Source organism: Eleutherodactylus coqui, chromosome 3 (genome assembly GCF_035609145.1).
Source record: "Eleutherodactylus coqui strain aEleCoq1 chromosome 3, aEleCoq1.hap1, whole genome shotgun sequence".
NCBI lineage: Eukaryota > Metazoa > Chordata > Amphibia > Anura > Eleutherodactylidae > Eleutherodactylus > Eleutherodactylus coqui.
In genome coordinates this window covers 133,779,292-133,802,275 of record NC_089839.1, presented here as the reverse complement: position 1 = coordinate 133,802,275, position 22,984 = coordinate 133,779,292, and the positions used below count along the sequence as shown (strand labels likewise).

Below are 22,984 nucleotides of genomic sequence, written 5' to 3'. Positions count from 1 at the left end.
CAACTTGATTATTCAATGCTAATTGCAAAAGTATTGGCACCCCTGTGTAATCTACCTAATCTAATTCTCTAACTTCCCGATGTCATACAAACATGAAATTTGGCATGACCATTCTTTAGGTCCTATATAAGAAAAGTAAATGGGTCACAACTCGATTATTCAATGCTTATTGCAAATGTAAGTGCACCTCTATGTAATGTAACTTCCCGGTGTCATACAAGCTTCAAATTTGGCATGAGCATTTTTTAGGTCCTAAATAGTAACAGTAAAGGGGTCACAACTTGATTATTCAATTCTAATTGCAAAAGTAAGTGAATCCCTATGTAATGTAACTTCCCAGTTTCGCACAAGAGGGAAATTTGGCATGAGCATTTTTAGGTCCTAAATAGGAAACGTAAGGGGCTCACAATTCAATTATTCAATGCTACTTGCAAAAGTAAGTGCACCCCTATGTTATGTAACTTCCCGGTGTTGTACAAGCATGACATTTGGAATAAGCATTCTTTAGGTCATAAATAGGAGAAGTAAAGGAGTCACAACTCGATTATTCAATGCTAATTGCAAAAGTAAGTGCACCCCTATGTAATGTGTCTTCCCGGTGTGTAGTACAAGCATGAAATTTGGCACGAGCATTCTTTAGGTCCTAAATAGAATAAGTAAAGGGGTCACTACTTGATTATTCAATGCCAAGTACAAAAGTAAGTGCACCCCTATGTAATGTAACTTCCCTGTGTTGTACAAGCGTAAAATTTGGCAAAAGAATCTAACTGACCTCTGTGTGCATATACTGAGGAGAATCTACTTCACCTCCATGTGTATATACTGAGAACAATCTAACTGACCTCTATGTGGATATACTGAAAGGCTTTAAAATACATAAGGAAACTGCCATGGACTGCAGGGATGGAGCATGTCTTTAAGGCTAAGAAAGGGCTGCAATCCCCAGTCTGGGATTAAATTTCAATAAAAGGGGTGTTACCTTTAAGAGTAAAAAGTGAGGAGAATGGGAGGGGTGGCACATGCTGCAAAGGAACATCAGTGCATGCAGTCTGAGGAGAATCTGATGCTCCTCTATGTGTATACATAATTTATTCCTCAGTGCCCCTGAAGTAGCCATGACTTCATAAAAATTTTCCATGTGAGCAACAGGTAAACACCTGTACCAAATTAACTTGAGTGAAGCTGGGTATATCAGCTCGTTTTAAATATGACCCTGAACACAGGATCCACCATTCATGATAGGTAATGTAGTGGGAAGCAATGCTCAGTGACCTGATTTCATTTATAGTAGACCAAGTCCACGCAAATAGGTCACTGCTGAAGGAACAATCCCCCTCCATGGGGAGCAATAGAGATCCTATCTCTGTCCCCTTGAGAGAGGTCCATAAAAAGGGCAGTAGCTTTGAGACTGCAGAGAAGTATAGAAGCACAAGAACTAGCAGGAGGGCAGCAGTAACCAGTGAAGAAAGAGAGCAGAGGCCTGTACAGACTAGTGAGGTGCTGCAGGGCTGCAGTGAGAGAGTGCTGGGACCCTGGGAGTTGGGTACAACAATCTGTAGGCACTAGATTGTGATTTCAAATAAAGGAAGGGGCTGCTACAGAGAGGACCGAGGACTGCTGGAGAAGTAGACCTTGGAATCTGAGGGAAACCATTGAGAGATCCCAGGAGCAGATACTGCATGTCTGCCAGAGGTGCTACACAACCAGACTGAAAGCAAGAGAAAAATTTCAGGATACATTCATTTTGGGTTGTAAGTGAGGCCGGCCTCATTAATAGATGAATAGAGTGCACACTAAAAGTGACTTTTGAGGGACTAAGCAGGCATGCTAGAAGAGCAGCAAAGCAATGATTATTTGTTGGGACACTAATAATTGCAAGACTTGAATACTTAGCGGAAAACCACAATTGTAACTCTCTGGCATCAAGCCTGGGCCTATTGGACATCTATATCATATTCTGTGACATGTGTCACACCATTGCACTTGTGGCAATCGTCACAGTCTATCTAATCTCCTGTCTCTGCACAATGACCTCTGCACTGGTCACAGAGCATGCTCACCAAACTCCCTTACAGAAGTCATTGTGTAGTCTTAAAGTCTCCTATGTCCATGTAGATGGTGTAAAGCAAATCTCAGAACTGCTGTGCATAGATCAAAGTTGCATCTTAGGAAAAAAAATTGTTGCCCACCATAATCATATATATTAATTAGAAAAAATGTACAAGTGCAGTGAGCAGGAGTTGGCAGAACTAGCTCGAGTGGGTGAGCTATCTCTGGCCTGGTGACGGTGTTGGCTACAAGGATAGATTGCGCTGCAGGCGGGATTGCAAAGGGTTTTTGGTCAATGAAATTGGAGTTGTTTTTTTTTCATGATGCCAGTTCCTTTTTGTAATCCATTCCCTTAGCGAGATAAGGAGAGAAGTCATATGGTAATCGGGTAAAACTGAAGGCACACAGTTTTCTGAGACTTGGTAAAGGAATACAATGCACAAATTGTATTTACAGTGAACTAAGAAAATCACATTTTTCTCTAGCACATAGAACGATAACCATTAATTCCTCAACCCCAACTGCAGATGAGATTTGGGTCGCTAAACTAAATGTGGTTCTTGCTGAAACTTTGGAGTGCTTTTACTAATTGAAACTAGCACTGTAAGGGAGGGGGTTAACTTACAGTTCGGAACGCTCTGGGGGAGCTGAGGGGAGAAAATAGAGGCCTTTCTGAGCGGTAACTAACTCCTGGCAGGATAAGGATGTCTCCAACTCACAGTTGTGGCGTCTGCTTTCCCTCCGGCTCACTCTGCATTCTGCCCTGGCTCTCACGCCTCCTGACAGAGTTACAGAAGACTCTTTTCCCACCCAGGGCTCTGTCCGCTCCTAGCCACCAGCCTCTGTGCTTCCCGGCGCTGGCTCCTCTGCTCACACAACTCCTCTCCTCACAGTTCTCTCTCCACTGTCTTTACTTCCCTTCCTCCACTAGCTCCCTTTCCCAGGCTTCTGCTGACTCCTCCCACTCCATCAATTCCCTTGGCTCTCTCTCTCTCTCTCTTGAGTCACCTGGCCATTTTTCTCTAGTAGAATATATTCTCCCATATGAAGAGTCTGCCTAATCCAAAAATTAGCTGCAAAAGGCACTGTTGCTAGGCCGATGTTGATTTAACCCAATAAGCAGGGGAAAACAGGATTTTTCTCCTGAAAGGTACCTCCAACGGTATGTCCCCCTAAGAGCTCAGAGCGAGGTCCCTGGGACCTATTAACCTGAAGTCTGTCCTGTAGGACTACACAAGAAGAATATAAAAGCAGGTTGGTGAAAAGAATATGTAGCTGTATCTAGTTTTAATTAATAAAAAATATAGGTATTAGAGATGAGCGAGCGTACTCGTCCGAGCTTGATGCTCGTTCAAGTATTAGGGTACTCGAGACGAGCCCCACGCGGTGTTCGAGTCAATTCCATTTCCTTCCCTGAGAAATTTGCGCCATTTTCTGGCCAATAGAAACACAGGGAAGGCATTACAACTTCCTCCTGTGACGTTCCAGCCCTATCCCACCCCCTGCAGTGAGTGGCTGGCGAGATCAAGTGACCGCCGAGTATTTAAAGTGAGCCCGCCCGTGGCTCGCCACAGACACACGCTAAGAGAGATCAGGGAAAGTGCTGCTGCTGCTATAGGGAGAGTGTTAGCGTCTTCAAGAACCACAACAGTCCTTCTTAGAGCCACAGCTCACCTAGTGTATTACTGTTGTGGCTGCTGTGAGCAGTTTTGCACTTTTTTTTTAAATGTATCTCGGTTGTGCAGGCTATAGCGTTCTCAGGCTGCAGGCTGTACTTGAGTATAGGGGCAGTATTGGTCAGGTAGGGACAGTGGTAGTGTAGAATCCTGTCTACAAGAACCCCAATGGTCCTTCTTAGGGCTACCTGTGACCGTGTGCATTTAACTCCGTGGTTGCTGGGAGTTGCAGTACCTCAGTATTGCACAGCAGAGCCTGCATGCAGCCTTCATTTAAATATTTTTCTGTCCGCAGTTAGCGTAACGTCAGCGCTGTCTGCCTCCAAGTGTACGCCAAGAAACCACAAATTTTTTACACCGCTCTGTGTTACACACCAGCTGCCTCAGAAGTGCACGGAGTGTCTGACACCCATAGATTGAAAGTGCAATACACACTGCATAGTCTCAGCCTGCATTGCATAGAAAAAAAAGGAAATTTAAAAAGAAATCCTTTTTATGGTTTCCGGTGACCCAGTGCATTTGCCTGCGTGGCCTGTGGGACTTCACGTCCATCCAAACTGCATAGTGCACAGCAAGGCCTTCCTAGTGAGGACAGCCATATGTTGCATACAGGTACCCTGGCACACATGGCTGACTTTATGTTAGCATGCCTTTCTCGTGACCCTCGCGTTAGATGCATTCTGGCCACTACGGATTACTGGGTGTACACACTGCTTGACCCACGGTATAAGGAGAACCTTTTCACTCTCATTCCCAAAGAGGAAAGGGGTTTGAGAGTGAAGCTATACCACAGGGCCCTGGTGGATAAACTGATGGTAAACTTCCCATCTGGCAGCGCTAGTGGCAGAAGGCGCAGTTCTGAGGGCCAAGTAGAAGGGGAGGCACGGAGATCAGGCAGCATGTTCAGCGCAGGCAGGGGAACACTCTCCAAGACCTTTGTCAGCTTTATGCCTCCCCAGCAAGACTGTGTCACACCTCCCCAGTCCAGGCTGAGTCGGAGGGAGCACTGTAAGAAGATGGTGAGGGAGTACGTAGCCAATCGTACCACCGTCCTCCGTGACGCCTCTGCTCCGTACAACTACTGGGTGTCAAAGCTGGACACGTGGATCCAATCCAATGGATAGCGCCGATCGCAAAAAAGTAAACAAAAGTGCAAATAAAAATTGACATATTCAGCTGCCCTGATGGATCGGATCCATCGGAGCAGCTGAAATTAGTCACCGAGGTCTGCCACGCTGGTCCCCGCTGTCCTGATGCTCCGGGCCCTGAAGCCGGCATTCTGCGCATGCGCGCCAGGCGGCATTATGTCAGCCGCATGCGCAGAAGGCCTGGCGGCCCGGGAATTTTAAAATCTCCTGGCTCCCAGCTCCTGTAGGTAGCTGGGAGGCAGGAGATGTCAGCGGGGACCGCGGTGAGCGGTCCCCGGTACCGTGATCGCTGTTATACAATGGATAACGGCGATCACGGAAAAGTAAAGAAAAGTGTAAAAAAAAAAGAAAAGTTTCACCGCCCCTCATGGATCGGATCCATGAGGGGAGGTGAAAATACTCACCCCGCTTCCTACATGTCCTCTGGCCGGTCTCCGGACCCCCCGCTGGCTTCTGCGATGTGCTGATGTGGCGCGCATGCACGGAAGCCCGGCGAGCCCGGCAAATTCAAAATCTCCCTGCACCCGGCTGTCACAGATAGCCGAGTGCAGGGAGATATGACTGGGGACCGCTGTATGCGGTTTCCAGTCATATGATCACCGTTATCCATCAGATAACGGTGATCATATAAAGTTAAAAAGTTTAAAAAAAAATAAAAAGTTAAAAGTTAAAAAAAGTTTTAAAAGTTAAAGTTTCATCCCCCCTTATGGATCGTATTCGTAAGGGGGGATGAAATTACGTACCCAAGGTCCCGGATTTGTTCCCTGGTGGGATGTTGATCCGTGGACCTTACCCCAGCTTTAGCGCATGCGCCCGTCAGCATGATGGCGGACGCATGCGCAAAAGTGAAAGATTGCCCAAGAAAATTAAAATCTCCCTGCTGCTGGCTACCAAAGGTATCCAAGAGCCTGGAGATGTCATGGGGAGCCGCGGTATGCGGTTACTGGTCACGTGATCGCTGTTATCCAATGCATAATGGCGATCACGCAAAAGTTCTTTAAAAAGTGGCAGTTCCATCTCCCCTCACCGATGCGATCAGTGAGAGGAGATGAAACATCTTCTCGGAGGCTTCCGCATTTGAATCCAGATGCGATTATCCTCCATGGACCCTTCCGGGTGCTGCGCATGTGCCCGCCGGCAAAATGCCGGACACATTCGCAGGAGCCGGGGAGCCCAGGAAATTTTAAATCTCCTTGCTCCCAGCGACCAACGGTCGCTGAGTGCTTGGAGCAGTGACCGGTGGCCTCGTTGAGCGGTCCCCGGTCACGTGATAAAGTAGCGATCTAACATTAGGCCGGTCATGCATGACCGGAGAGGAATTACGGGTTCTGCATGCGCTTGATCAGCGGTAATCCACAGATCAATCGCATGCATTGGATTACACAATTCCCCCCAATTAGCGGGTCGGAATTATGTAATTCACTCGCAGAAAACAGAACACAGCATGTTATATTTTACCGCGGATATCCGCGACCTAGAGCCCCTTGTGCTCTATGACCGCGGATATACCCGCAGCCCATATGCAAACACATTGTGTATGGGCTGCGGGTACCCGGGTCATCTCTAAGCGACGGCGCGGGAAATAAAAACAAACAACGGTGTACTGCGCATGACCGTCTGCGAATAGGCTGTTATACGCAGTACATGGCCGTACGCAGAGTCACAGCCGGCTCACAGCCGGAATCCGCTGCAGGCTTCCGCAAGCGGATTCTGCATACGGCTGTGATAGCCCGGCGTTATTTAGATCGCTACCTGTAATCCGTAATTTACAAGAAGCCCCGGGAACGCTCGCCTTCCTGCAGTTCCAGGAGCAGCTTGTTCAGACCGCTGCACCGCAGCAAGATTACAAAGCCTCACAGCGCCACTTTTTACACCCTATCCCCGCCGTTGAGGTCACGAAATACCCCCAAAAAAGCGAGAGGGGGGGGGATATCCGGTTTTCTTGCCCCATGTGCCCATCCCAACCAGCCTCCGTAATTACCCCTGTCTTCGGACATAAAACGCAGTTTATATTATTACTTTTATCTAATATTTAGGGAATGCCAAAAAATGGGGATGGCGGGGGGGGGGGGGAATTTTTAGGAAGTCAATTTTTTTTCCGTATAAGTGGGCAATGGGGCCTTGAATTTATTCAGTTGTACCCTGAAATCCAGCGGGCATTCCCTCCATTATGGGCCTAGCCATGTGTCCTGTAAGTAGATTAGGGCCACAATCAGTATGTTTCTGAACACATGACAAACGGGGGTATCCATTTTGGGGTGAAAGTCTTCATTCCTTTGTACACTGAACAAAAAAAACTGTTTTTAAATTGACAAAATTGCCAAAAAAAATGAAAATCGTAATTTTTTCCTTCTGCTTTGCTTAGATTCATTCAAATACTGAGGGGTCAAAATACGCAGTACACCCCTAGATGAATTCATTAAGGGGTGTAGTTTTCAAAATGGGGTCATTTGTGGGGGTTTTCTATCGTTTTGGCCGCTCAATGGCTCTATAAGTGGGCAATGGGGCCTGGAATTTATTCCGTTGTACCCTGAAATCCAACGGGTGCTCCTTCCATTATAGGCTTAGCCATGTGTCCTCTAAGTAGATTAGGGCCACAATGGGTATGTTTCTGAACATGGGACAAACAGGGGTACCCATTTTGGGGTGAATGTCTTCATTCCTATGTACACCGTACAGAAAAAAACTGTTTTTAAATTGACACAATTGTCAAAAAAATGAAAATCATAATTTTTTCCTTTTCAAAATGGGGTCACTTGTGGGGGTTCTCCATCGTTTTGGTCACTCAATGGCTCTACAAGTGGGCAATAGGGCCTAAATCTCCCTTAAGCAAAATTTCTGTTCCGAAAGCCACCGGTTGCTCTTTTCATTTTGGGCCCCATTGTGTATACAGACGTGATACTAGGGCCACAATGGGTATGTTTCTGAGCACGGGACAAACAGGGGTATCCATTCTGGGGTGCAAATCCTCATTTTCATGTGTATTATAGAAAAAAGTTTTGTCTTTAAAATGACATATTTGCAAAAATATGAAATTTTAGTTTTTCTCTTCTAAATTGCATTGACTCCTAAAAAAACTGTGGGGTTAAAATACTAATGACACCCCTTAGTGAATACGTTAAGGGGTGTAGTTTTTAAAATGGGGTGACTTGTGGGTGTATCTATCATTTTGACTTCTATGAGCCTTTCCAATCTTGGCTTGGTGTAGGAAAACAAAGTGTTCCTCAAAATGCTGAAAAGTAATGTTAAATTTGTACGTCTCCTAAATGGTTAAAAAAAAAAACGAAAGTTTTTCCAATGTGCACCCAAAATAAAGTAAACGGGTGGAAATATAAATCTTAGGAAAAAATTCTATATTATGTTTGCACATATTTGAGCTATTGCAGTTGGAAATGTGAAAAAATGACGATTTTTTCAAAATTTTCCCAATTTTGGCGCTTTTAATAAATAAGCACAAATTCTATCGGTCTTTTTTTCCCACCTAAATAAAGTACAACATGTGGCGAAAAAACAATGTCAGAATCGCTTGGATATGCAAAACCTTTCTGGTGTTTTTCCATGTTAAAGTGACACATGTCAGATTTGCAAAATTTGGCCTGGTCATTAAGGTGCAAACAGGCTTGGTCACTAAGGGGTTAAAAATTAAGCCACAGTACGCTAAGCAATTAATGGGTTTCACCTGCCCTCTGGGTTAGGCATGGGCAATTTTTTGTGGGGTACATTTGTACTGTTGGTACACCAATTTTTCGGGCCCTCGCCTACAATGTAATCCAAGTAATTTTTATGGGCTTCGCCTGCACTCATGCTACACCACTGTGTCTGGGGTTGGCCTATACTTTTGCTACAAAAATGTAACTCTGTTCAGCCTACCTATACTTCTGCCACAGTAATGCTACAGGGGTCTGACTATACTTCAGCAACAGAAATGTTACTTCGGTCTGCCGATACTTCTGCTCCTGAAATGTTACCTTGGTTGGTGTATACTGTTACTACTGTAATTTTACTAATACTGGGCTCTGCCCATACTGCTTCAACGGAAATGTTAGTGGGGCATGTCTATACTGCTATAACAGAAATGTAACTAATAGTGGGCTCTGCCCATACTGCTTCTACATAAATGTTACTGGGGCCTGTCTATACTGCTACTACTGAAATGTTACAAAAACTATGCTCTCCCTACACTGCTGCCAGGGAAATGTTTTTCTGCTGCTTTGACCATACTGCTTCTACGTAAATGTTACTGGGGCCTGTCTATACTGCTACTACTGAAATGTTACAAATGCTGTGCTCTCCCTACACTGCTGCAAGGGAAATGTGAATCTGCTGCTTTGTCCATACTGCTTGTACTAAATGTTACTGGGGTCTGACTATACTGCTACTACTGAAATGTTACAAATGCTGTACTCTCCCTACACTGCTGCCAGGGAAATGTTTTTCTGCTGCTTTGCCCATACTGCTTCTACGTTAATGTTACTGGGGCCTGTCTATACTGCTACTACTGAAGTGTTACAAATGCTGTACTCTCCCTACACTGCTGCAAGGGAATTGTGAATCTGCTTCTTTGTCCATACTGCTTCTACGTTAATGTTACTGGGGTCTGACTATACTGGTACTACTGAAATGTCAAAAAAAATATGCTCCCCCTACACTGCTGCCAGGAATATGTGAATCTGCAGCTTTGCCCATACTGCTTCAACGTAAATGTTACTGGGGTCTGTCTATACTGTTACTACAACTGAAAAGTTACTGCACTCTGTAAATACTGCTGCAAATGAAATGTTACTGGGCTCAGCCTACACTGCTGCAACGGAAATGTTAAAGGGGTGTGTCTATACTGTAACTACTACTGAAATGTTACTGGGGTCTGTCCGCACTGCTGGAACTGAAATGTTACTGGGGCCTGTCCCAAATGATACTACTGAAATGTTACTGGGGTCTGTCTGCACTGCTGGAACTGAAATGTTACTGGGGTCTGTCAATACTACTGTAAATGAAATGTTACTGGGGTCTGTCGATACTGTTGCAACTGAAATGTTACTGGGGCCTGTCCCTAATGATACTACTGAAATGTTACAGGGGTCTGTCTGCACTGCTTGAACTGATAATGTTACTGGGGTCTGTCTGCACTGCTGGAACTGAAATGTTACTGGGGTCTGTCTGCACTGCTGGAACTGAAATGTTACTGGGGGTCTGTCTGCACTGCTGGAACTGAAATGTTACTGGGGTCTGTCGATACTGTTGCAACTGAAATGTTACTGGGGCCTGTCCTAATAATACTACTGAAATGTTACTGGGGTCAATATTGCTGTAAATGAAATGTTACTGTGGTCTGTCTATACTGTTGCAACTGAAATGTTACTGGGGCCTGTCCCTAATGATACTACTGAAATGTTACAGGGGTCTGTCTGCACTGCTGGAACTGATAATGTTACTGGGGTCTGTCTGCACTGCTGGAACTGAAATGTTACTAGGGTTTGTCCGCACTGCTGGAACTGAAATGTTACTAGGGTTTGTCCGCACTGCTGGAACTGAAATGTTACTGGGGTCTGTCTGCACTGCTGGAACTGAAATGTTACTGGGGTTTGTCCGCACTGCTGGAACTGAAATGTTACTGGGGTCTCTCTGCACTGCTGGAACTGAAATGTTACTGGGGTCTGTCTACACTGCTGGAACTGAAATGTTACTGGGGTCTGTCTGCACTGCTGGAACTGAAATGTTACTGGGGTCTGTCTGCACTGCTGGAACTGAAATGTTACTGGGGCATGTCTGCACTGCTGGAACTGAAATGTTACTGGGGCATGTCGCAACTGATACTACTGAAATGTTACTGGGGTTGTCTACACTGCTGGAACGGAAATGTTACTGGGGCCTGTCTAGACTTATACTACTGAAATGTTACTGGGGTCTGTCTATACTGCTGCAAATGAAATGTTAGTGAGGTCTGTCCCTACTGCTGCCAATGAAATGTTACTGGGGTCTGTCCATACTCTTACCACTGAAATGTTACTAATTCTCAGCTCTGCCTATACTGCTGCTACTGCTATGTTACAGGGTTGTGGAAATGGAGGCTTGCCAAAGACATGATGGTGGCGAGGCCACGCTATTAGGACAATTTTTCAGCAACACAGTTTCTGGTAAGGTGCATATAACCACGGACACGGGGACAGGACACGTACTGCCTCAAAAACATCCCCCTCCTCCTCCTCCTCCAACAATGAAAACATTCTTCGCAAATGCTTTCGCAGTGGTCTGTCTGGCGGCAGTCCAAGAATTTCACCTTAAACGATACAATAAGAGAGCCCCCACCATGGCCCACTTAATCCTGGCCACATTCCAAAAACCAACTAAATAAAACCGTGCTAAAAGGTCCACAGTCGCGACCACTTGCCCACCAATGCGGTTACTGGTAAGGTGCATATAAACACGGACACGGGGACAGGACACGTACTGCCTCAAAGACATCCCCCTCCTCCTCCTCCAACAATGAAAATATTCTTGGCAAATGCTTTCGCAGTGGTCCGTCTGGCGGCAGTCCAAGAATTTCACCTTAAACGACATAATAAGAAAGCCCCCCACCACGGCCCACTTAATCCTGGCCACATTCCGAAAACCAACTAAATATCCTTAGCTGAAGCTTTTAGCCGACTGGTAGAGCATTGGTGGCTTAAAACTTGTTGGTACTGCTAAGTCCAAAGATTAGCGTACAGCTGAGGTCGGAATACAGGTGACTATAGAACACACCATCCCTGCAGGGCAAGGGACTGAGTGGCAGCAGGTACTGACCCTAAATGGAAGCAGGCCAGCTGAGAACCACATACTCCCTGAATGATTTTGGACTGACTGATGATGAGGCCTTTACTTGTGATCATCTTTGGTAATTCCTAAGAAAGAGGCTTGTGTGGTAGTAGCCGGAAACTTGGATTGCTATTTGCTAACACGTTGAAATGGACAACGGAAACCATAGGAATGAAGCCTTTCCATTTTCCAGCTTGAGATGAGAAGGAGTGCAGACTTTCAGTACCTTGAGTATCCTTTTCATTGCAATCAAATGCCCCTCTCTTGTCTTAGAAAATACTAGCTTTTCCACATAGGTGTTGTCAATCTGTCTATACTGTTACTACTGAAATCCCACTAATACTGGGCTATGCCTATCCTGCTGTTACGGAAATGTTACAGGGGTCTGTCGATACCGTTACTACTGAAATGTAACTGATACTGTACTCTGCCTATACTGCAGCTACTGAAATGTTACTGGGGTCCGTCTATACTGTAACTACAGAAGTGTTAATAGGGTCTCCCTAGACTTCTGCAACATAACTGTTAGTGGGGTGTGCATATACCTTAGCTACAGGAGTATTACAGGGGTCGATGCATACTATGGGTGCACTAAGTGTTCCCATTACAGTGTTCCACGTTTATGGCCCCCAAAAAATGTACCCAGTCTGACTAGGGCATGCAGTGTGAGCCGAAGACCACCTGTATGTAATCTGACGTTAGCTCTGCTGTAGAGGGCACTGCAATGGAATATATTTATGTACCGCCGGTGGGTTCCAGGGAGCCACCCATGCTGTCGGTCCACAGGGACTTCACATAGGGGATTTGTACCTGCCTGTGTCTATGTATTAAAAACCCCGATATGACTGGGGCATGCAGTGTGGGCCAAAGCCCACCTGTATGTAATCTGACGTTACCTCAGCTGTGCAGAGCAATGCAATGGGATTTATTTATGTACCGCCGGTGGCTTCCTGGGACCCACCCATGCTGTCGGTCCACACGGACTTCACATTAGGGAGTGGTACCTGCCTGTGTCGACTTATAAAAAACCCCAGTCAGACTGGGGCATGCAGTGTGTTCTAAAGCCCACCTGTATTTAATCTGACGTTAGCTCTGCTGTCCAGGGCACTGCAATGGGATATATTTATGTACCGCCGGTGGGTTACAGGGAGCCACCCATGCTGTCGGTCCACAGGGACTTGACATAGGGGATTTGTACCTGCCTGTGTCTATGTATTAAAAACCCCGGTCTGACTGGGGCATGCAGTGTGGGCCAAAGCCCACCTGTATTTTATCTGACAGTACCTCAGCTGTGCAGGGCACTGCAATGGGATTTATTTATGTACCGCCGGTGGCTTCCTGGGACCCACCCATGCTGTGGGTCCACACGGACTTCGCATTAGGGAGTTGTACCTGCCTGTGTCGACTTATAAAGAACCCCAGTCTGACTGGGGCATGCAGTGTGGGCCGAAGCCCATCTGTATTTAATCTGACATTAGCTCTGCTGTCCAGGGCAGTGCAATGGGATATATTTATGTACCGCCGGTGGCTTCCAGGGAGCCACCCATGCTGTCAGTCCACAGGGACTTCACATAGGGGATTTGTACCTGCCTGTGTCTATGTATTAAAAACCCCAGTCAGACTGGGGCATGCAGTGTGGGCCAAAGTCCACCTGCATTTTATCTGACGTCACCTCAGTTGTGCAGGTGTTACGGCACTCTGACCCCCTGAAGGGACAAAGGGTTTCAACAAGGACTTGTGGAAAACCCCATGCACGTTCCACGTGGCTGGCAACTCAAGTTCGTAAGCGAGCAGGTTAATTACACGCGTAATAGTAAAAGGCCCTACAAAGCGCGGCGCAAGCTTTAAGGACGGGACCTTAAGTCTTAGGTTCCTGGAGGACAGATACACCTTCTGACCCACTCTGTAAGGTTCAGAAACTGAGAGGCTTCTCCCACTGCGCAAATGCATGCGAGACCCCACTACTTCTAGATTCTTTTGCACTTCCTTCCATCCCCCCTGCAGCACCTCGGTGGCGACATCAGCTGCAGGACAGGCAAATGGGGTAGGAAGAGGAGTCAGAACACGGGGATGCCCTTGTAATTCTGGCAAGTCGGTAAGAAAATCCATCGAAAGGTGCGACCGGGGGCGCGATGGCACGGGCAACGGTCGCAGGGGACCCTCCGGACGCCGCCGGCGACTCTTGCCACGAGCACAAACAGAGCACCCCCTTATGAAGTCACGTATCTGACGAGACATGCCAGGCCACCAGTAGAGCCTGGAGCAGAGAACTAGAGTCCCTTGCACTCCCGGATGATCCGCGAAAACTGACGAGTGGGACTCTTCAATAACCGTGAGAAGTAACGATTCGGGCACAAACCATCTGCCCTCGGGAACCCCTGGTGGAGCGTCATGCTGAGCACTCTGAAGGCGGGGACTGAGCGCGGTATCTACTGAGCAGAGAGGAAGGGGAGCAAGATGGCTATGGCAGGACGGTCCCCAATGAGTCAGTTCCCGGGTGGTCCAATTGAATTGGGGGTTGTGCAACGCCAACCACGGCATCCCTAGTACCATGTCTACTGACATTTTCTCCATCACCAGGAATGATAGATCTTCCGAGTGGAGACCCCCCCACCGTGAACTGTAACACTGGGGTCCTCTATCGTACCAAGCCCGTAGCAAGAGGGGTAGCATCAATGCTAGTAAAACGAATTGGCGTCTTCAGCGCCCCAAATTTAGCCATCAGGGGTCTAACGAAACGCATGCTTATCAGGTTAGCGGCTGCTCCGGAATCAATAAACGCCTGCCCTGGGTGGGAAAAGTTCCGGAATCTAACCTGACAACGTACCAGAAGTTTAGGAAGTACCTGTAGTCCTAGGCGATCCTCCCTGCAATCGCCTAGGACTTGGAGTTCTTCCGCCGGTTCAGACTGTGAACGCTGAGGCCTCAGGGGGCAGGTTATCACCCGAAGTCCAGCTTTCCCGCAGTAGAGGCAGAGATGATGCAATAAACGAATCCGGCGTCGCTCCTTGGGGTCCAGCGGGTCCACTTCCTTAGGCTCAGGAACAGAGACTGGTAATGAAAAAGGGGGAACAGGACAAACGACCTCCCACTCTCTACGGGCCTGTCTATCTTGCTTCCCAGCCCTGAGCCTCCTATCTGCCTTCACCGCTAGCTCCATAGCCTCCTTTAAGGACCCGGGAATGGGTTGGGAAATTAACAAGCTTTTAACCGCATCCGAGAGGCCCTGCAGAAAAACGTCTTTCAGAGCGCTATCGTTCCATGCTGTATCCCCCGCAGAGCGTCTGAAGTTAGAGCAATAATCCTCCACACAACGCGACCCCTGATGCAACGCCAACAGCCGAGAAACCGCCAACCCCACTCGTCCGGTTCATGAAAGATACCCCCGAGTTCCTGAAAAAAGGAGTCCACCGACTGTAGGCAGGGGGAACCCTCGGGAATGGAAAAAGCCCCGCAGCAGGGACATTATAAGCCCGACCCTCTGGGCCTCTGACCCGGAAGAGCGGGGACGCATCCGAAAAAACAAGCGACAAGCTTGTTGGAAAACAAAAAATTTGTTCCTCTCCCCAGCAAACACCTCCGGAAGAGGGCACTTGGGTTCTGAACTGGTTGAGGCATCCGGACCCTGCGACACCCCCCGCTGCTCCTGGGCTGCCATACGAGCGGATAAATCCTGGACCACTGGCACCAGGGCTTGCAGCTGGTTCACGAGGGCGCTGATTGCCTCCATGGAAAAAACAATTTAAAGGGCCAGTTATTATGTTACGGCACTCTAACCCCCCGAGCGCCAGGTGGGATGCCCTGAACTTCCCGCACCCCACTGTCCCTGCCTACTTGCCTCGACCCTGGCTAACCCCAGGCGGACAACTAGACGGCGGTCCCTACCCTGGCTAGGGACCTGGCGACTGAAAGGTAGAATCTAACTAGCGGGGGACAGAGTGCCGACAGAAATGGCAGATGGAGTAACCAAACAGAAAATACAAGCACAAGGCAAAACTGGAAGAGGCTGACAGGCTAACTAGAAGCTGACTGAGACAGGCTGCAGACAGGACTTACTAGGAGCTGACAGAACCAATAACTGGCAGTGAGCTCAGGTCACTGCCAGCCTTATAACTGCAAACCTCCGCCCATGGGTGGTGAGGGGGAGGAGCCAACTCCCCCACTCATAATACAAGAGAGAGGAAGTGGTGCGGGCGGCGCCCTACGGGCAGACCCGCCCACGCCGCCACACACCGGCCGCCCCACATTGCCGGGAGAGCCCTGATGTCACAGCTCCGGGACGCCGCAGCCGAAGCCGTAGCGGCGCGCTGCATGGTTACAGCAGGGCAATGCAATGGGATCTATTTATTTACCGCCGGTGGCTTCCTGGGACCCACCCATGCTGTCGGTCCACACTGAGTTGTACCTGCCTGTGTCTACTTATAAAAACTCCGGTCTGACTGGGGCATGCAGTGTGGGCCGAAGCCCACCTGTATTTAATCTGACGTTACCTCAGCTGTGCAGGGCAATGCAATGGGATTTATTTATGTACCGCCGGTGGCTTTCTGGGACCCACCCATGCTGTGGGTCCACACGGAGTTGTACCTGCCTGTGTCTACTTATAAAAACCCCAGTCTGACTGGGGCATGCAGTGTGGGCCGAAGCCCACCTGTATTTCATCTGACATTAGCTCTACTATCTGGGGCACTGCATTGGGACAAACTACAGAAGCAATATAGCGCTAATGAGACATGCACAGGTACGCTAGCATTGGAGTCCGCTGTAGGCCTGCGATTGCTGAGGGTTTGTGCAGAGGCCTATGTCGTGGGCGCGGTGCAAGTCTGCCATGTTTGGCCGCTCAGATCTATTTTTTGTTCATGTCTTGGGTTTCCTAGGACCCACCTATGCTGTTGGTGCAAACTTAGTTCCCATCACGGTGTTTGACCTGTCTGGCACAAAGACACTGACTGACTTGGGTAGGGGGCAGAGTGCAGATGGCTTTCCCCTTGCAGTGTCCATTGAGCTATGCGACACCTTGACAGAATGAATACTGTGTGGCAAATGGATTCCCCATTGCTATGCCCACGTTTGCAGCTCCTGACGGAGGTGGCACAGGATTGGATTTCTCATTGCTTCTGTACAGCATTGTGGGCTATCTCCCCGCCCCTTTTAAAGAGGGTCGCTGCCTGGCCCTGCCAACCCTCTGCAGTGTGTGCCTCCAGTTCCTCTTTATCGCAGACACACTTATAAATAGACATGCGGGTGGTGTGGCTATGCAGCCAGTGTGTGGCATGAGGGCAGCTGAAGGCTGTGCAGGGACACTTTGGTGTGCGCTGTGGACGCTGGGTCGTGCGGGGGGGTTGGGCAGCATGTAACCCAGGAGAAGAGGCAGCGGTGTGTCCCGCAGGCAGTGATTGTGCTTAGTTGGAGGTAGTGTGGTGCTTAGCTAAGGTGTGCCTTGCTAATGAGGGTTTGTCCGAAGTAAAAATTGTTGGGGGGGGCACTCTTGCCGCTATTGTGGCTTAATAGTGGGACCTGGGAACCTGAGATACAGCCCTGGATGTTGCCCCTCGCCTGCCCTATCTGTTTCTGTGTCGTTTCCATCACTTTCTTGGGTTTTGCAGATTTTCACCAATGAAAACTTTAGCGGAGCATGGGTGATATACAAAAATGCTCGAGTCGCCCATTGACTTCAATGGGGTTCGGTACTCGAAACAAACCCTCAAGCATCGCAGAAAGTTCGACTCGAGCAACGAGCACCCGAGCATTTTGGTGCTCGCTCATCTCTAATAGGTATGTTCACTTGTACTTGCAAGTGGCACAAGGAATAGAATCAGAAAAAACACAATTCATGCTCTGTACACAGCTTTATCTGGGCGTAGGCTTATTGCAATATTTAGTCATAGGCCACACTTAGCCGTCAGTGGGTGGAATAGTAGAGAAGTACATAATTGTATGTGGAACAAACCTCAATATCAATAATAATAAGCTACAGTAAAGGCATTTTCTTGAAAGACATCACAATTAATGTACAATAAAGAATGATTTGCAGAATATTTGTACAATAGATGAAGTACGATATAATTACACGAGACTGTTAGAAGTTCATCACTGTAAGAGTTCCACTTCCTGTTTCTCACTATACCTGCCTGTGGCTAATGACTATTTGACAAACGGAAACGGATTTTACACTTAATGTGCCATAAAAATGTGTGTGTGTATATAATAATAATAATCATAATAATAAATTGATAAATAGATAGATAGATAGATAGATAGATAGATAGATAGATAGATAGATAGATAGATAGATAGATAGATAGATAGATAGTCATATTAACATGGTGTGTGAGAGTGAAAAAAGACATATGTCCATCCAGTTCAACCTATTTTCCCCCAATGTTTATCCAGAGGAAGGCAAAAAAAAACCTCATTTCCTCATTTTAGGAAAAATATACCTTCCTACAGTCCTGGGTATAATATATGAGGGGAGAGATCACTGTACTGTCCCCTGAAATATCTATACATAGTTATTAGAGCTCCCCTTTTTCCAGCCCTGGGTATAAATAGATGATGGTAGAGATCTCTGTACTGACCCGGATATATCTATTCATAGTTATTAGAGCACACATGTTTTACTGTCCTAGGTATAATAGATGATGGGAGAAATCTCTGTATTGTCCTCTGATATATCTATACATAGTTATTACAGCACTCCCTTATTACAGTCCTGGGTATAATAAATGATGGAAGAAATCTCTGTACTGACCCCTAATATAGCTATACATAATTATTAGAGTGCCCCCTTGTTATAGCCTTGGGTATAAATAGATCATGGGAGAGATCTCTGTATTGATCCCTGATATATTTATACATAGTTATGGTATTATTGTATCTTGATGCCACTGGAAGCTAGAGGAACGTCCTTGTCACACCCCTAGCTCCCGATTAGCGGACTACTGTAAGGTTCTAGGAGCAGTGTGTTTTGCGTGGCTTGGAGACTTTAATGTTAGAGATAATTATGGGGCCTTGCGAGCTTGTGGAGCACCAGCTGCAACAAAAGAGGGCCGGAGAGCCAGTGACAGCGTGGAGCAGCACCATCGCTGAACGGCTGGGGAAGACAGTGCAGCAGCAGTTCCTGGGAAGCCTGTGGAGCAGCAGCACTGGCTATCGCCATGGCCACATACACCATCAGCGGGGCTGGGAAACCTGCGACATTGTGCAGCAAAAGTAGCGGTGAGTGGCTGGGGAACACATTACACCAGCAGTAGTAGGGCCCAGGGACCCTGTGGAGCTGCAGCAGGGAATGGCAGGGGAATGTACAGCAGCGACCGGGGCTGGGGAGCGTGGGACAGCATGGAGGAGCAACAGTGCTTAACAGCCAGGAAAAACACACTGCACCAGCGGGCCATGGGGAGACTGTGCAGCTGAAGCACTAGGGAAGGACAGGGAAACACACAGGAGCAGCGGTGGCCGAGGAGGCTGCAATATTTACAGCAGCTGCTGGGAGCCGGGACGGGAGATAAAAACTGCCCTTCCAGGACCTGCAGGGGAACCATCTCATCAGCCAATCAGGTTCAGGGGGCACTGGTTGGGCCCCACATGGAATACTGCGTACAGTTCTCATCACCGGTGCTCAGGAAAGATGTTACAGTGCTTGAGGGGGTTCAAAGAAGGGCACCTAAAAACTAATACATGGAATGAAGGGACTGGAATACCTAGAGAGGTTATCAAAATTGGGATTATTTACCCTGGAAAAAAGACGGCTAAGGGGTGATCATATAAATATTTATAAATACATGAGGGGACGATACAAGGATCTCTCCCATGATCTGTTTATACCCAGGACTGCAACTGTAACAAGAGGGCATCCGCTATGTCTAGAAGAAAGCAGGTTTCATCGCCAACAAAGAAAAGGGTTCTTTACTGTAAGAGCAGTGAGACTGTGGAACTCTCTGCCTGAGGATGTGGTGATGGCAAAAACCATAGAGGAGTTTAAAGGGGGACTTGATGTCTTTTTAGAGTGCAAGGATATTACAGGATATAAATCTTGGGTCAATTGTTATTCCGGGTATACAGGCAGGTAGGAACTATTAGGGGTTGATCCAGGGATTAGTCTGATTGCCATTAGGGAGTCGGAAAGGAATTTTCCCCCAAATGGGCTAATTGGCTTCAGCCTCTTGAGGTTTTCTGCCTTCCTCTGGATCAACAACATAGGAGGATAAACAGGCTGAACTAGATGGACATTGTCTTCATTCAGCCTTACATACTATGTTACTATCACCGGGCTGCCAGTGCTCTTTCCAGCACTACTTCCTGGTGGTGTCAAGGTACAATAATACCCATAGTTATTACGTCACCTCTCAGCCATCTTTTTCTAACTTAAATAATCCCAATGTTGATAACATCTCTGGGTATTGTAGTCCACCCATTACATTAATTATTTTAGTTGCTGTCTTTGTACCTGCTCAAGCTCTGATATGTCCTTCTTGAGTACGGGTGCCCAAAACTGTCCACAATATTCTATGTGTAGTCTAACCTGTGACCTGTGACCAATCACTTTTCTAGTCACGGACACAACATAGAAAATCTGAAAGTTATTATACTTAAAAGCAATTTCAAATCACAAAGCCATAGAAGAATTTGGGAGAACAAATTTATAACAACTTTTGACACTTTCAACAGGGGGGTAAATTCTTCAAGAGGATTCATGCGTCACTGGGAAGTATGAGGAATCTATAGCACAGATAACATTTCGGCCTGGTTTCCCTCTAAAGCTAATTCAGAGACTGTAAAACTGTCACATTTTTATCAGTCAACTATTAGTGTAATTATTTATTTCTCTACTCATCCTATTGTGTTATTCTTTTAAGCGCAAATTAATCACATCTGTCATAAATATGTATATATATATATATATATATATACACACATATTTATGACAGATGTGATTAATTTGTGCTTAAAAGAATAACACAATAGGATGAGTAGAGAAATAAATAAATACACTAAATGCATATATATATATGCATGTCTCTTCGGATTTATTTCATTATGCCTGAGGAAGAACCGTGAGAGGTTCAAAAGCTTGCTATAACATCATGTATTTTTGTTAGCTATAAAAAGGTATCATATCTACAAGATAACTTGGTTTCTCTTGCTGGGAACAATCATATTCCGTAAAGAGAAAGAACAATGTTCTCGTCATGTGCTTCTATATCTCTTTTGATGCACCCCATGATTCTATTTGCCTTGGCAACAGCTACCTGACGCTGGTTGCTCCAGCTAAGCTTACAGTTAACTAAAATCCCCAAGTCCTTTCCAATGTTAGTGTTACCCAGTGGTTTCCTATTCAAGGTGGCTTCACATGAGCGTGTCTTTGTGCGTGCATACGCACGCACAAAAACGCGCTTGTGTTTGCAACATTGCATTCCCTATGGTGTGTGCACATGTCCGTACTTTGCAGGTGCGTGACTGCAAAGATAGGACATGCGTGCACCATTGGGAATGCACGCATTGTTTTCAATGGAGCCACGGCTGCTGCCGGCGGCTTCATTGAAAACAATGCTCTGCCGGAACCCCTGCATTCTTTTTCAGGGAAGGGCTTTACAAATAAGCCCTTCCGTAAAAAAGAAACATTTTAGTGTAAAAAAAAAAAACGTACCTCTCCGCCGCTGCCGTGACCCCCGCGGGGATGAAGAACACATCTGCCGCATGTTAAAAGAATTCCCTTCTGCTACATCTGCCAAATAAAGCGCTCAGCCAATCACAATCAGAGCTACCAGCAGGCGGGGATTTTAAATCCCCGGCTGCTGATAGCTCAGAACTACAGAGCCAGAGACAGCTGCAAAAGTCGCGTCTGAGCCCCGGCAGCTGAAGGCAGCTGAGTATGCTTTTTTTTTTTTTTTACACTATTTTAAATTGATTTTCAGGGAAGGGCTTATGTTTAAAGCCCTTCCCTGAAATCCAATGACGGGGATGCCGGCAGCAGGATTCTCTACCACAGCTGTCATGTGTTCTTCATCCCCACGGGGGTCACAGCAGCGGCGGAGAGTTAAGTATTTTTTTACACTAAAAAGTTTTTTTTCAGGGAAGGGCTTATGTGTAAAGCCCTTCCCTAAGAAAGAATGCAGGGGTGCCAGCAGAGCATTGTTTTCAATGGAGCCGCCGGCAGCAGCCGCTGCTCCATTGAAAACAATGCACGCAGCTGCATACACGCGTGTTTTTGCTCGTACGTAGGTGAACACCTTTGTACGCGCAAAGCACGCTCATGTGAAGCCACCCTCAGTGTGTAATGGTGACATGTATTTCTTCTGCTAATGTGTAGAACCTCACATTTATCAGTGGTAAACCTCATTTGCCTCATTCTCTGCTCAGGTCCTTAACTTATCCAGATCCATTTGCAACTGTATACAGATCTATATGTAACCTTATACTATCCTCTCTAAATATTATACTGTATAGATAGACAGATAGATAGATAGATAGATAGATAGATAGATAGATAGATAGATAGATAGATAGATAGATAGATAGATAGATAGATAGATAGATCGATCGATCGATCTGTAAGCAGCATTTGCTATGGGACAAATACCATATACTTTTAACTTCGAAAGGAACCATATATAAGAAAAATCTACAGCTCCACAATATAGCAGCTAGAAATTTTCACGTTTTGAACTAGATAATATATGCATCATTTCTCCTCTTCAGCAAATGTGTATGCACACAACAGCCAATTTGAGATGATTAGAGTTAAAAGACAAATAAACCTGTAATTTTAATATCACATTAACACATAAGAGAGCATAAGAAGTGAAAAAGGGAAGAAATTACATACCGAGAAGTTCTATGCAGCAGCAATAATCAGGTGGTACAATCCACTTTGAACGTCTCAGTGACAGGAAACCTTTTCACAAGCTGGTTATATTACCATGATTGCTTCAGAGGAAAGTAGGATGTGCATGCTATGTATATTCAACCAATAGAAGATACGTCACTTTCTACTAATCACCGTCACAGCTTCTGAATTTAGAAGTTGCATAATATGGAAAAGAGGAACTGAAACAAATGTTGTACTTCAACTTAGAGCTGTTGAAAAGCAGAATTATGCGGAATTATGTTGATAATATGCCACGTATTTCTTCCACTACAATATGTGACCCATTGTGTAAGAGAGAACAGGATTATAACAGATCAGAACACAGCTGAAAATTGGTCTTCGAGACTTGCAGAAATAGGGCTTGAGAAAGACCGGTAAGGTCGAAACGTTGCCTGTCTGCGTTTATTAATATGGAACAATAAAGCTTTTTTGACGCTTTTATATACCATTTA

General features: G+C 46.4%; 1 protein-coding gene across 4 annotated transcripts in view; it reads right to left on the bottom strand.

Annotated features, from left to right (window-relative positions):
• Nucleotides 1–22,583, bottom strand: part of IPCEF1 (interaction protein for cytohesin exchange factors 1) — a 216,134-nt gene extending 193,551 nt beyond the window's left edge. For 2 of the 4 annotated variants that reach the window (XM_066596103.1, XM_066596105.1), the window contains exon 1: nt 22,491–22,583. The gene's annotated coding sequence lies outside the window, so the exon portion shown is untranslated. Of the gene's footprint in view, nt 1–2,768; nt 2,806–22,490 lie in introns of those variants that run through there. The other 2 variants (XM_066596107.1, XM_066596104.1) reach the window with 2 other exon arrangements.
• Nucleotides 22,584–22,984: the final 401 nt, after the last annotated feature.